Source organism: Dinoponera quadriceps, unplaced genomic scaffold (genome assembly GCF_001313825.1).
Source record: "Dinoponera quadriceps isolate SergipeBrazil2010 unplaced genomic scaffold, ASM131382v1 scaffold2952, whole genome shotgun sequence".
NCBI classification, from domain to species: domain Eukaryota; kingdom Metazoa; phylum Arthropoda; class Insecta; order Hymenoptera; family Formicidae; genus Dinoponera; species Dinoponera quadriceps.
This window is the reverse complement of record NW_014557517.1, coordinates 213514-229171: the sequence shown is the minus strand read 5'-3', so window position 1 is coordinate 229171 and position 15658 is coordinate 213514. Positions and strand designations below refer to the sequence as shown.

At 51.4% G+C, this 15658-nt stretch overlaps 1 protein-coding gene across 7 annotated transcripts in view; it reads left to right on the top strand.

Annotated features, from left to right (window-relative positions):
* The first annotated feature begins 753 nt into the window (after positions 1-753).
* The window catches only part of LOC106749198 (ephrin type-B receptor 1-B), a 108411-nt gene continuing 93506 nt past the window's right edge, over positions 754-15658 (top strand). For all 7 annotated transcript variants that reach the window (XM_014628393.1, XM_014628390.1, XM_014628392.1 and 4 more), the window contains exon 1: positions 754-1918. The gene's annotated coding sequence lies outside the window, so the exon portion shown is untranslated. The remainder of the gene's footprint in view (positions 1919-15658) is intronic.

Sequence of the window (15658 nt, the reverse complement as noted above, 5' to 3'; positions counted from 1 at the left end):
CATTGACTCGGAGTGAAAAAGCTCGCGCGAAGAGCTACCAAGCTATGATATACGCATGCTGACTATCGGCGCAAAGTCAAGTTCTCTATTAGCATAATAATACCGATGAAAGAGCTTGGGTCGTGTGACACAGCGGTGCGACGTGGCCGGTCCTCCGGTTAACCTCTCTTTCGTCGGGAGCGGAGACGTGTCCCGATCGGGCGGCACGATCTCGGCGGCGCGGGGGTGCCAATCTCGCGGGCGAAACTCGAACAGATTTCCAGCGACAGTGCCGGCGGCCGGCGTGCGCGGATATATTCGTACCTGGGACATTCCGGATAAATACGCCGGGAACGACCGATGTCACGCCGCCGGTGCGCATGTGCGCGGGTTACACTTGACGGGCTCAAAAAATCAATGACCCCCGCGCGCTCTCGCCACCGTCTCGTTCTATCTCTGTCTTTCTTGCGATTTATTCGCTCTCTCTCTTTCTTTTTCTCATCGTTCCCGTCCGGCAACACGTTCTCGCCAGCCGATTCGCGAAGATCGGCGTCGCGACGCTCCGTCGAGCCGGCGGTACGCATCACGCACGCAGGCACGCAGCACGGGAGGAGAGAGAGAGAGAGAGAAGGAGCGCGTAGGGTCGTCGCGCGCGAGAACGGTGAGAGGAAAATGGCCGGCTGCGCGAAGGGTGCAGTCCGTTGGCGGCGCTAGTGTAAGACGGCCGAATAGCGGTACGGTGGAAACCAGCCGGGCAACTCCGCTGCTCCGGCATCGCCGTCGCTCAGTTCGTGTCCTCTCGCTGCGCACGACGGTCGCTTGCGGTCGCGGTGGCATCGCCCTTCCTTCATTCCTTCGCGTATCGTAACGTACGAGTAGGAGGCAAAAAAACGACAAAAGACAAACGCGCGTGCGAGAGAAAGAGAGAGAGAGAGAGAAAAAATTCAAACGACGGTAGAACTGTACGGACCGTCCGTGAGCCGAGTCAGTGAGAGGAAAGTCCGCGGGGAGAGTCCGAGTTTCGCAGTAAACAAACATCGGGACAGAGAGTGGTGCGTACAACACTAGGGTGTGTGTGTGCGCGTGGTCGGGACGGACATTCCTTCGCCGCTTTTCCGCGAGGTAAGACGCCGACGGACGAGAGGAGGAGAAAGGGCAAAGAAAGATTTCGTCGTCTCATATACGCGCGTATGCCGCGGCGTGCCGGCAACTTCGCGGCGGTGGAGCAGTCTGAAGTGTGAATAGTTGAGTGTCCGTTGAGAAGAGAGAGGCAGCAGCAGTGCGACGCGTTCTTGCACGAACGTGCACGTCGCGCGGTCGGGACCGCGGTGCATCCACGGCTTGTCCTCTCTTCGCGAATTCTCACCGGTCGTACCCCACGTACCGTGTGTACGCGCAAGAGGGAGCGAGAGAAAGAGAGAGAACAGGCGCGAGAGACAGCGCGCGCGAGAGAGGAACGCGTACAACTCTCTCTCCCCGTCGCGTCGCCGCGCCGTCGGTGCACCGTCCGTCCACCTTTCGCGTTGCCGCGAGTGCACGGGATAAAATGGCGCTTGCTTTCGTCCGTGCACCTCTATCGACCGTGACGAACTGTTCGACGGAATCGCGCCGGCATCGTTCGCCGCGGCCTTTCTGAAAGATCAACCACGTCTCCGTGTGCGACCGTCGTCGTGGTCCTTGGTGTCTCGTCTTTTTCGCGTCCCCGTCATTACCGTCGTCGTCGTTCGTCGTCGTCGTCGTCGGCGGCGGCGTCGTCGTCGTCGTGGCCCTTTCTTTATCGCCGTTCCCCGTCGCGGGTGCGAAATCGCGTGTGTGTGCAAAGTGCATCGGCAGAAGAGCATCGGACAGGAGGAGGTATCATCTCGAGTGCGGCGATTTCGGAGCGACGAGTCCGGTGCGGAGTGTCGACCACAGAGTGGATCCTCGCCGTGAGACCTAGGTGAGTCCAAAGTTCCGGCAATTCTTAAACGTCCCCCCGTTCGACGCGGGGGAGGGGGTTCTACTCCGGAGCGGTGACCGACTCGCTGACGCGCGAATGTTGCGAAATTTCGTGTTACGCGCCATTTTCCTCGATACGCCAACGGTGCGTGCATGCATTGTGAGAGAATATCACGGATCATTTTCGTGATACTAAACAATGAGTCAGACGAAATATCACTGATAACGCGATAAGCCGACCTTTATCGTTGCATTTAAGCTGAGCGAGAGAAAGACGCAACTCGGGAATATTTCGAGGCAGGAATGTCGGGTGAGCGAGCGAGCGCGATTCACGCGCGTTACCCGTTACACGTACAATGTGTGGATGCACCGTGAGAGGAATCGCGAGACACCCCTGCGATATTCCACGGCGACTCGCGTAACGACGAGGTATTAAACGATCGGAATCACGGTGAAAGGCATTAATTCGCTTCTCGTTCGCGTTCGACCGTCCTGTAGATTCCGTTCTAGCTAGCGCCTTGCCTCTCGCGCCACGCCGGAATTAAGAAGGTCGTGGAGCAGTCGGAAGGCTCCCTGCACTTTGTCCGGGTGGACAAGTGAACGCGTTTAATGAACCTCTCGGATCTCCCGTAATTATCCCCACGATTACTCGGTCTTCTTTTCAATGAGCCGATGTCGCCGAACGACTGCGAGTTCCTTAATCTAGCGTATCGCGTTAAATCTACGGAGCACCACATTGCACGTTCATTCCGAGAAATTCTTATCGGGTCTTCGCAAAAAGACTCGTTTGATAACGACACTATCCTGTTAGGAGTTTCTGTTTTCGCAAGCCCTACGGCAGGTAAATAATTACAGAAACAAAAAACAACGTTGAAATTTGAACCGAAATTTCACGTTACTTTGACGTTCTTAAGGGTAATTGGCACCTATTTAGACGGCCTATATACTAATAAAAACCTCCTTTGACGATATTGACATTTTTTAACATCTCTTTTGATCTTTTAATTCTACGAATTGAATTTTAATGTTATTTTTAACAACCTATTTTGACGGCTAAGACGGAAAATTTACGACATTATTAGGGTCAAAGTAGAAAAAAGAAATTAACTGCCCATATAATACAAATAAAATTTAATTACCAGATCTAGTTTCTCAATTAATTAAATTTCAATTGTATTACATGGACAGCTAATTTTTACCCGTGGAAGCCAGTATTTAGTTGTGGGAGTTAATTTTTTTTTATGTAAGATTGAAATCGAATCTATTTTGCTATCTTAACTTCTACTATATTATCAAAAAATCAAGAGTTTAACTTAGAATCAAAAGTTTAACATAGAACCAAATTCTCGACTTGAGTATACACGCTTTTTCTCGTCGAGAATACTTCATGCATCCTTATTAAAGTAAAAGTACCAATACCTGGACATGCACTTAAGCCTGGGCATTCTCATTGTCTTGTTTTCTAACTATGAATATCTAAGCTTTCGATCGTGAATATAATACACACATTTAATACATACGTATATTTTATGTTGAAAGCTTAAATATTCGTATTTAAAGACCAAAATAATGAGAATGTCCAGGTTTAGCTGCATGTTCGAGCTTTTACTTTACGCATGAATATCACACTCGTATCGTTTAATTTTGTTGAACTTTGTACCGAAAGTGGCGCAAACAGCAGAACGCGAAAAAGGTTGGCGTTTTTCCCGCGGCGAGTTTCCTGCGAAAGGGCTGAACGGGGAAATATAGCCGGTGGCCGCGATCATGCGAAGAAATTTTCGTGTGACGAGGGTCGCGGCCGACACGCGTGCATACATGTGTACGTACGCACACGCGATGCGCGCCCGTGTACATAGGTAAAACGCGTATGTGCACAGGCGAGCGCGCGACTCTGTGCACGCGCCGAACGTGCCGAAGAACGCGCCTTCTCGCATATCGCGGTGCACAAATACGCGCGGCGTGTACCACACGGAAAATGACAGGCCGTCGGTGGTGCCGACGTGTTTGAGCTCGACTCTACGCGCAAATATTTTACGCCAGCAAACACTCGCCGCGACGGATCGTATCGTAACTTCTCTCTCTCTCTCTTTTTCGCGTTCGCTCTCGCTGTTGCCGAGAGGATTTTCTTCCTCGTCTCGTTACGTAATCCGTCAAACGTCAAAACGGTTCCGTGTCGCGCGCCGCACAGGGTGGCTCAGAGTTAGAGGCGCGCGCCTCGTGTAGTTTTTTTTTTTTTTTTTTTTTACGTATAGTCGAGTAAATCTCCCGTTTTTTGCAAGCTCTGGGAAGCAAACCTCGCCGACCGAAAGAACATCGCCAGCAATTTGGCTCGTCGTGGGTCGTCACGTCGTTGACATCTTCGGCGACCTTTTAATTGTATTGACGCTCGTCAAGTGTAACAATGACGACACTCGAATTCTAATCTGATCGAAGGAATGCGACGGGCGATTCAGCGCTCGCTGTGATTGGCCCCGCTATGTTCAACAAATTAACTCGTTTACACAATCTACGCGGTTTAGTTACCGTTATCCGCCAACACACAAATCGCTTGATTCCGTTTCATTCCCAGCGAACGAAGAAAAGCGACGAACCCGGGAAATCGGAATATCGATAAACGATTTAAATAGAAGTAAATTTGACCCGAAGAGACGGCTCGCATCGACTGTAAATTGCCGGTCAGTCTGGATTCCGGTGTATGAATCCGACCAACGAATGCATAGGAAGAAACGCGAAGGGGCGTTTCCGTAAGGAATGGCCGTGAGAGAAATCGGTCGGTGGTAAATGAATTTTCGTGACGCCGATCTCTCGTCGTGAGTATGCCCGGCGAACGAACGAGCGATCGTTATCACGGTTGACAGTTTAGGTAGAAGGTGTGGTAATCCTACGGTGAACCATTGAGCAAAAAGGGCCGCAACCCTCCGCTTTTCTACCTGTTGGCCTAGGCAGGTAACGCGCGGGACTCACGTACGGGATTCGTCCGGAGTTTGTAGTGCGTGTTCTCAAACACGCCCGAATCACGTTCCCAAACGTGACCGAATCAGACAGAGATGTGCTCTTTTCCGCACTGCGCGCTGCACACGTGTCGAGTTGGCCGGTTGTTGCCTCGCGAAATGTATTTTAGTATGATATCTGTGCACGCGTGTTCTCGTATACTTCGCTCTCTTCCTCTCTCTCTCTCTTTAAAATGCAACTCGAGCAACGTCAAAGCGGCCGTCTGCGGACCTTGACAATTTATATTAATCCCGGACAAGGATGATTTGCGTTGTCGCAACTTTGCTTCCACGCTCGCGCGAAAATCGAGAAGTAAAAACTCGCGACTTTTGCACGCCCCGAAAATCCAAATGGTTTCACACACACATACACACGCGCGCAAAATCGCTGTTTACGAGCCTCGTTATATATGTTATCCAAACTTCTGACGGTTGCGTTGATCACGTAATTCATCCTTTTTATTCCCGATGTTTTTTAACGAAACGAATAATTTTTTTGCTCCATCGATGCACCGTGAAATTCCTGTTTAACCGAGGAAAAACACGCGTAACAACAGAAAACGCGTAATTGTTTAACACGCTCGTTGTCCTCGTTACGGAAAATAATTCGCGCGCCGAAGGGCTCAGAACGGGGAGAGAGAACGCTCACGAGGCGCTGCGAAATAACGACAACTTGGTTTATTAACCATTAAGCCGTCTATTAGCTATCATACCTCGCACAACATTCAGTCTCACTCTCTCTAGTAATATCGGCGTTCGTAAAACACGACAGTTTCAAAACAGTTTCCGCTTCGTTCGAGGCGCACGTTGAAGTAGCGACCGCGGCGACGGCCTCGTTTCACGATATAATCGATTTGGTAACGATTGAGTCGGCCGGCGATTCACGAATACACGCCCGCGCGACTCGCGAAAAACAAGGTTAATAAAATCGTTTAAACACCGTCACGTTCCGCGAGCCCGTCTGGTTTATACACCGCACGTGCGCTCGCGTGCGCGCGCATAATATTTTAATCTCCGAATGCACTTTCCCATTGTTCGATTGTGTTTATGAAGAAAATCCTCCTGTAATTTATTCCGCTCAATTTTTATCCTTTACATCTCCTTGTCTTGTCACCCGAGTGTAAACTGTGATGTAACTGAGCTTGAACTCTGCATCGCTTGTACGTCGTAATGAGATAAATATACAGTAAAACGAAACGCTCGTTGAGCTTCGTAATGTCTTCCTAAAGTTGTACGCACGATATGATACAGTGGCACCGAGCGTATATCTGGACGATTGCAAGCCCGCGAGGTGCATCGGAGAGTTAATTTGCGTGCGCACGTGGAACAGACGACCACGCGCGCGGGTTACTTACAGGGATGTCCCTCGTTTTCCCTCATATTTACGCCGGCGTGACTGCGAGCTTACGCAATTTCATAAATTAATCGACCCGCTTCCGTCATTAGGGGAGTAATTCCATTTTCGTTGCCCTCTCCCACTTCCCTCCCGCCGCCCTTTCACCCGGCCTCGCCACGAATTCACAATGATTAGCCTCAATTTGCCACGTAATGTATAAAAGCCGCTAATTTGTCCCGTATCCTCTTTCTTCCCTCCGCAGGCGGCTCGCTACGCAACTACCGTCTTTCACATGTCGTACCGTATACATGCGCGTGCGAGAGAGAAAGAGTACAAAAGAGGGAGAGAGAAATAAGTCGTCGGCAACGTGAGAACGGATCCTCGATGTTTGTCTCCGCAATCCGATGCTATCCGGTCGTCAAGATCTCGCCTGATAATCGTCGTCGGACCGTTAGACGAAAACGATCGCGAGCCCCGCTGAGATATCGCGTTGCCCTCTCTCCTCTCTCTCTCTTTCTCTCCTCGCTTTTCATCTCGTTCCGCATTACGTTGTAACGCCTCGCACGTAGTAGTATGCTCTCCCAGGGGCGAATCTGCACGGTAATTGATGAAACTTAAGCTTCGAGGCTCGCAGCTGTCAAAGGGTCCCATTTGCGTCTTAGGAGCGCTCAGAAGAGGGCCCTAGGAGCGAAACATTATCCCGGGGGCCGTTCCGCTCTAATCACGAGAGTTAGCGCCGCATAATCTAAAATTAGGATAAGCGAACGTCGTACGAGATTTATCGTCGGCGGTGTCGATTTCGACACCTGGCTCCGATGTCACTTGCCGCCCGTAAAGGCGCGCGATCTAATTTGCTTAGGCACGGCGAGGGAGGGGGGAAGAAGATTCGCGGGATGCCGTGGGATAATTTGCAAGTATCGATCGAAGTACTTTTTCTGGGCGGAAGGGGTGGAAGGCGCGAGAGCGCTCGCGCGTTTATTAACACCTCCACCCGCGCCTTGTCGCGCGTTCCTCGAGCGAGAAATTATGAGTCGCCAGCCTCTGCGAAGTATCCCCCCCGAGTACGTCCCTGTGCGCTCTCGAGAGGCAATCTCATCGGCGTGGCGAGGATCGGAGCAATTAATTATGATTACTGGTATTATTAGAGAGACGCGCACTGGCGTGTCTATCGGCCGTGCGACGCGTATGCGTGCGTGCGGCGACGACGACGGCGGAGCAACGTTGTGCTGACTCGGCTCGTTCGTCCGAGGCACGTACTCGCTCTCGCACGTTCGACGACCGACCGAGCCGGTCGCGCATATACTGCTGTTGTAATTGCATCGTGAAAGTGTTACAAAGCGATTCCCGTCGGCCGTGTGGAAACGCGGCGTTGCATCCCGTCGTCTCGTCGTCGTCGTCGCCGCGGCTCGATCGACCTGCAGACGTAGTGAAAGTAGCGCGGCCACCTGGCTCGTCCTTTGAAAACCGCACGTGGAGCCTAGCGCGACTCGGAAAAAGCTCCAGAATCCGGAGAATCGAGACAACCTCCCGTCGTTGGGAACGACGCGAGTGCGAAAGATTGACCACGTTTCTTCGGTCTAATCTACGGGCGTGTGAGATCACGCTTGCGAATTACGCTCGCGACGATTGTGTTTCTATTTATAGACTCCGCGGGGCGCGCATATTACGTGGTCGTTGCTATGCATCACGTGCGTTGGGCGTTATCGCCGCATGCATCATTTATCGCGAGAGTTCGCGCCTTCAAAGAGCTCGTGCCAAGCCTGTCGCCGATACGACGCGATGAGATTTCTCGCAACTCGCGCCAAACTATAACCTCCGCCAGGGGGAGAGCGGATAAGGGAGAAGGGGGGTACCGCGGCCGGGTTTAGTTAAGGTGGTTTCCGAAAGCTGGATACGCGGCTCGTCACGGATCGGCCGATTAGGATCTCGTTTTACATTTCCGACCACGCCGACAGGTCCTGCTGCACCCGCGTAATCTTGCTCGCTCATCTGCGATCTAGGGTTACCTGCCTGCCTGCACGTTCGAGCGTATTGTGCATCTCCGGGGATATTACCGCGTTATTCCCGAGCAGCTTCCATTTCAAGCGGACCGCGGAAAATATGAGAGAGAGAGAGAGAGAGCGACGAGATGGAATCTCCGTCGCGCCGCTACCGGGTCGGCCCGTGAAAATTCAATTTTCCCAACCGGCCCTCTCTTTCTCTTTTTCTCTATTTCACGCGCGCGCTGGCTGTTTGTATTTATGAAGATATCGGTAGGCCTCTCAATAAAACATGTTACCGTCCGCGAGGGAGCGAAGTCCGTCGCGAGCGTGAAAATGGCCGGCGTCATTCGGGAAATGTTTCGGCTCGCTCGACCTTCCAACTGGAAGAGTCTCGCCTAATTTGTTATCGTCGAGAGGGAGCAGCGCAATTCCTTTTTCCAAGTCGCGATTTCTGGGAAGGCGAGTCTTTTGACATTTGCGACTCCTCGCCGCCGAGGACGCGATACCGTCTCGCGCGCCGACTTCTCTCATTAGGGAAGGGAAAAAATGATCGGGCATAGTTACGATTTAATGCGTGTAAGCGCTATCTCCGCGCGTCCGTACATTTGTTACAGTCATCAGATACCGGTCCGGCGATTAATTACACTCCTGATACGTTTGCTAATCCTCGTCGTATAAAAGTGTACGTCACGGCCGCGATCTCGGCGGTGATCTCGGTGCGCGCGCTGAAGAATCGTTAGATCTCCGCTCGCGGTATGATTGATATCGGGGATTTCTTCCTTGGCTGTTTAAACGAGACGAATAGAAACGTCACCTTATCTGCTTGCGGCGAGCGCTCGACGAGAGGCAGCGAGATGGCCGCGTCCTCGCCGTTTAGTCTACAAATTACACGCGATACGAGTTTCTCGTACGGCTACTGGAATTTTTAATGAGCCCCCCGGCCATTTGCATATTTCCGTTGACATATGTCGCGGATTGATTTACCGCCTCGTATCAAGCGACACGTCCGCTAGCACAAGCAGGGACTGATAATTATCCCGGTGAAAATGAATAAATCTCGTTAGAAGAAAAAAAGTAGAGAGAGAGAGGGGCCGACAAGAGGATTTTCATTCGTCGAGAACAAAAATGCCGAGATGACGCCCAGAGATTAACGTGTTATCCCGATATACACGGCCGGGAACCGCCGCCGCGCATACGCGATTTTTCACAACATTCCCTTTCGTATCAAATTTCTCTTACAAAACACTCGAGGCCTTCCACACCCGTACGCGCGCGCCTGCATTGTTAACGATCCGACTGTAAAAGAGGAAGAGTCAGGCTACAAAAACTGGGCGTTACGTAATGTGATTTATTCGCGATTTTTACGCGGAGTTATGAGCGTGGGGAACGAGAGGCGCTAATTTTTCAGCTTTTATATACAGCGTGTGTCGAAATAGCAGGGCGTGAGTTACGGTCGCGTTCGTTCGTTCCTTCGTTCGTCTGTCCGTCCGTTCTTCGAGTACGGCGAGCAGCTCACGCGGTGGAAATCGGCTCGCGATAGTCACCTTGAAGTACGGTGGAACGGCGATCGATTCCAGGGAGGTATCGTGCAACGATCGGCCAACGTAATCGAGAGCACCTGTGTGATATAGTAATAATAATTACGACGGTATAACTCGCGCGCGTTGCGAAACTCCTCGTGGATATCGCGACACCGCGCGCCACGGGGTGAAAGGTCTCCCCACCTAGATATCTATAAGAAACGTGTGGTCGTCGTATACGTAGACCCGGGCACGGGCGTGTGTGTGCGCGCGCTCGGATGCAAAGTCGACAGCGAAATTATTGGGAATTCACGGATGGTTTATCGGCCGCGTCGGACGCCGATTTAATTAAAACGTTCGGGACGCCTTTACGATCGCCGATATTCGTCTCCGTCGATATTAATTTGCGAAATCGGCCCGCGAGACAAATGCTTTCGTCGACCTAATTGTTCGTGCACGCCCGCGCGCTCTCGCGCGTTCTTTATAAGCGGATTCGTACGGCTCGCATTTACATACATTACGCGGCACGACGTCGCGAAACGACGGGTAACGAATGTCGGTAACGTTATCTTCGATTTTTAGACAGACCGCTCGGCAGCCTCTTCTCTTTCTTTCTCCTTTTCTCTTTTTTCCTCATCTCTCTGTCTCTGTGCGTTATTCATCGGGCATTACGCACTTTCTCTCGCTCTCTCTCGATCATCGGCACCGGGGATAAAGATCGTTATCGTCTTTGCGAAAGAGTCATTCGTCACCCCACGCTTGAGCGCGAGCTAAATCGACGGTAGGGCGAGAGGGAGAGAGAAAGAGAGAGTGGAGACGATATCTTCTTTTCGCTCATGAATTTCTCGCTAGGATAAACGCGGCTTCATTGTGTCCACGTGGCCGGACGAACGGTGCCTGCCTTTCGCTTTAACGATCGACACGCGCATCCCTTTAAAAACGATTACCGTGATCAAGAGCATTGTCGACGTAGCACTTAGCGTAGGCAGAATATAGACAGCAAATTTGAGCAAACTATAGTTTCTTTCTGATAAATAACTTGCGTTGATTTTTTGACAAACTATTAAATTAAAGTCAGCATTTTCAATTTTTCCCAAGAAAGGAAAGAACGGGACAGAGAGAGAGAGAGAGAGAGAGAGACAAGCATAAAATGTAGACAAATTAACTTTGAAAGTGACGGACGTAAATTCAGGACGCCAGAGGCGTCGGATTAAGAGGCAGACGCAGTTTATTTTTAGATAAAAAGAAAATCGCGTAAGATAAAGGGGTCTCGCGATAAATTCGGCAAAAATATTCGACCCTTGTCTCTCGTCGAAACGAGGATCCGATCGCCGATTCACGGAGGGCCTCGCGTTGCATTATTATTCGATAGCGGTTTTAGAGGGGGAGGGCCCTTTCGTTGGTAGGTGAAGAATAAATTTCGTACTGTCAGTGGACGAGATAAATGTGGCAGCCGTCGCGACGAATGGAGAAGTCCGGGTCCGATTATCGATATCGCCACTCCGGGCCCTTCATGCCGCGTTCGCGACGACGCGATATGTCTTTTCGCGCTCTTATCATCCGAGATCACTTCGGAAGTTAGTAACGACGGATCAGAGTTACTTCATTAATAAATCGTTCGGCCCGAAAGATACTACGAAGATGTGGCTCCGTATATTTTCCAGCTACAGAAAATTTAGCACCAATTGGATATTTACGTTCCGTGTGTGAAATATGTAATAGACGGAATTGAAGATCGTATTTTCGTAAGAGCACTTTCGATACTAAATCCTAATGGGACACGTGTGTCCCGTTAATCGTTAGAGGATTTAGGCGGAAGTAGTATTTTCTGTGGAAAGCGGCGCCTCGAATGAAAGAGAGAGAGAGAGTGCACACACCAGCACGACAAATTACTGGCAATAGATCGGTAATTGCCAGGATTTCGTTCGGTGGCGATGGATCTAGGTTTATTTTCTTGTTGACGGCCCGCTGTTGAATGGAAGTTTCGCCTCCTCTCGTCCGCTGCTCGAGTTTCATGGGAATCCGGCCAATGGTGGTCGACCCTTCTCTCTCTCTCTTTCTCCAAACCATTCTTGCTCGTCTTGCGACGCGCATATGGCTGCGTTTTTTCGTTTTCTTAGCGACGGGCCATTTTTTGGGAAGTGGGCGTACCTCTTTCCGGTTTTCGGCCCATTGTGTTCCGTCCTGCCTGCCTGCCTGCTTCTCCTTCTTCCACTTCTTCTTCTACTTCTCTTCTGCTTCTTCTTCTTCTCCTCCTTATCCCCCTCCTGCATCTCCACCTCCTCGCCTGCTAAGAATGCGCCGACGTTGCACTCACGAGCGCGTGCAGGCAGGACCGGATTATCCCTACCTGTTCCTGCCCGCTCGCACATACAGGCGTGCGTGGTACCCGGCATTTCCTATACGTAGATATGGGAGAGGTATTTTCGCGCTGGGGAACACATGCGGCAACCCGTTTCGTTTAACACCGTCGCGACATGGCGACGATTAAACGCGAAAGTCGAATATATCTATACCGCGCGCGAAAATATTTGCGCCGAAAAGAAGGAGGAGTGTGGGCGACGGTATCGATTTCGCTCTTTTCCGTCGCGTCCTCGCGACGAACGCCCAGATAAAAGTATTACCTCCGCACGTTGCGGGAATAAAGTCGCGGGATCTCTGAAGTAATCGCTCCCTCGTGAGCGCTTATCAAGTCGCAGGCGGCACACGCGAAAATTTTCGTGCGGGACAATTAATACATTCCTTTGTGCGCGCACCCGCCGGCCCGACGTTACCGCTCGGCTTATCGTCCTATTAATCGCGATCACAAGCGCGTGACATCAGGCCCGAGCCGTCATAAATCATGTATCTGCCTCGGCATCTTTACGAAGCCGGACTTTACGGAGAGCTTAAAGTCGTCCTATCGCTCGCACGCGTTTACGCGCGCTTCGCTTTCTGAATTTTCCGATGAAAAGATCCGTCGGGCGTTGAGCCGCCACGATGTAACGCCGGAGTGCACAGTCGTTGAACCGGAAAGATTTAAACGGCTACCTATTTATGCCGTCTACGGTTAATAGTAGCGCACGGCCGCCACCAGCATCGCCGCCACGAATGGCCGAGAGGAGCGAGCCGGTCTAACTGTTCAGTGGCAAATAGATATTGAAGAATGACGACAGCATGCCGCATTTTGATGAAGGATTCCGCGCGCGAGGGACGTGGCCGCGAGATGGTAGGAACCGTTAGAACTAGTGCTTCTCCCCGCCTTCTCCAGCTTCCCCCCCGCCGCAGCGGCTCGCGCGCGCGGACGGTTATCTCGTCGAGAGGATCAAAAGATTCGGGTCGAGGTTAATCTCTACCTCGTCGTCCGAGGCACCTGCGATTAATTTCGTACCTTTTCCTCCAGTTCCTCTCGATATCCTTCTCTCCCTCTTTTGGACACACGCGATATTTTCGTGAAAAAAGGACGATAATCGCGTTCATGATGCTCGAGGACGGGACGACTCCAATTTACCTCGAGTCCCGCGCATCTTAATACTCTGTAATTTCGCGCGTAAATATTTACCATAAGAATATCCGGTCGGGCGCGTTTCTTCACGTGAGATTATTTTTGCGATCGATGAGACCTCGCGCTTTCCCGCGGCTCTTCGCGAACGCCTCGGTGGAGGAGGAGTCTGCCGTTTCCTCTTCCGCGATCCGCCGCTCTCTTTATTCCGGCTACGGGGAACGTGTAAATTCACGGATCAAACGGCACGTTAATCGATCCCCTTATACGACACGACCACCGCCCGGGGCTGCCGTGTGTTTGTTCAGGATCTTTATTCCTAGTTCGCACCGTCTACCGCGATGAAAGCGGCAGCCCGGCAATCCAAAGGCTTTCGGCGGTGCTCGCCCGCCCGTCTTCGCTTCTCCTTTTTATTATCAGGACTCCGTCTGATGTGTAACGTGTGTGCCGAGTCGGACTTTCCGTGTGCGCGCTCTCTCTCTCTCTCTCTCTCTCGCTGCCTTCGGGAGAATCCTTGGCTAAATATTTGACGTGCGAGCGCGCGCAGCTGCGACGGGATTCCGAAACGGCGAACAAACGACCGGGGGATCGGCAAAGATACCGTTCATTATGGAATTCCACCTGGTAATCAAGAGACGGCCGATCCCTCCTTTCGGCCGCTGTGAATCGGACTCCTTTTAACGAGTCGAGCTGGCGGGACGGAGACGCGCCACTGTCGTTCGCGTTTCTTTTTTTTCCCCCCTCGAAACGCTATTTCTTGCGAAATAAAATATTCACGAGAGCAATCTCCGTTGGAGCCGGCCGAAAATAAGTTTTCGAATGAACGTGCAGTGTCCCGTTATAGCGTCTGTGCTGTGGATTGCTTCTCTCGCGACCTGTCCATGATTTCTTAGAGACGACGAGAATCGTCGAGTAATTTCTCCATTCTTCGCAAAAGAACTGCATCGTCCGTTCCAAAAGGAGAGCGGCGGCGATCAGCGCGGTCACGCGCAGCTGATGAAAAAGCATCGAGTCGGAATAAACGGTCGACATGGTCGGTGCCTTCGCGGCGGGAGCGCCTTTTGAGAGAGCGTTCGGTTGATTCCGCCGAAATTTCACGGTGTTTAGCGAATCACGATAGTCTGTCACCTGCCAGCTCGCGTGTTAGAGAGAGAGAGAGAGAGGAAAAAGGAGAAAAACGGGAGAAAGAGCGTCGTTTAACGATACATAGACTCGTTAAAACGGATCGTTTTCCTTTTGTCGAGGCGGTGGCTTCCCTGTCGGAAACATCGTCACGTACGCTCGCGCTGAGAACCGTCTCGGAGTATATCGCATCAACAGAGAAGAGGGAAAGAGAGAGAGAGAGAGAGGCCTTTATAACCGCCGTGGGACACCTGGGGTCTCGCGGAGATGACGACACTGCCGATTCGACACCTCCCGTATTGAAAGCCTCCGCTCGTCCTCTCGTGTAAAAGCCGATCGAAAATAAAGAGAGGGCGGGTCAATTTGTCCGGGCGATTTGGAGTGCTCGTGGGGTGGATGCCGCCACCACGGCCACCGCTGTAACGTCCACCCGTTGAGAACAAACGCCGCTATAACATTATATCGGAGCCTCGGCAAAATGGTGATACATGCCGATTATCGATCGCGCGATTGGGAACGTCCCCGTGTTCATTCTCACGTACGCCGCTCTCCTTCGCCGGCCCTTCGACTCTATCCGCTCCGTGTGGAGCGCTCTTGATTATTTTTCTCGGGGAAACTTCGGCGAGAGCGTCTCTGGAACGGATATGTAACGCTCGCTCGCGAGAGGTGAATGTCTGACGAATCGGTCTCCGGTGATAAGGATCGACGGCGATCGGAATCGAGTAATGTGCGATTTCTACTAATATCCTTCACGAGTCGTGTTAATAATTCATATTAATCGCGATAGCGTATCGTACGTACCATGGAAGAAGCTATTGTAGACTTCATCGGCGCGTTTAGAGAGCTGACGTAAGAGCACAATCGCGCATAAATTGCGATAGAAAGTATTCTCGCAGTCGTGAATTCGTCGGACGGCGGCAGATTTATCGCAGCCTTTAATAACGTCAAACAATGGCGATTTAAAAAGGATCCTTGATGAGGCCGTTCGAACTCGTACACTCGAGTACTGCACACTGACGTGCATTGATCGATAACTCATCACCACGACTTTTCTCGGAAACGTTGACTCAACTTTTTGTATCGCGCATCTCGCCACAGCGGCGTATTGTCAATACAGAGAACCGGCATTGTGAGAAGTAATCGGCTTCTTATCGTGTTTATTATCATTAGCGTTGCGAAAGATAAAGAGAGGGCGAGCGCGAGACAGAGAAAGGCGAAGCTTGCGAGAAGAAGAAATAGAATTCGTTAGACCTATCGCGCGTTACGCTCTCTCTCTTCCTTTTATCTCTGGTCGTCTGCGATGCAAAAGT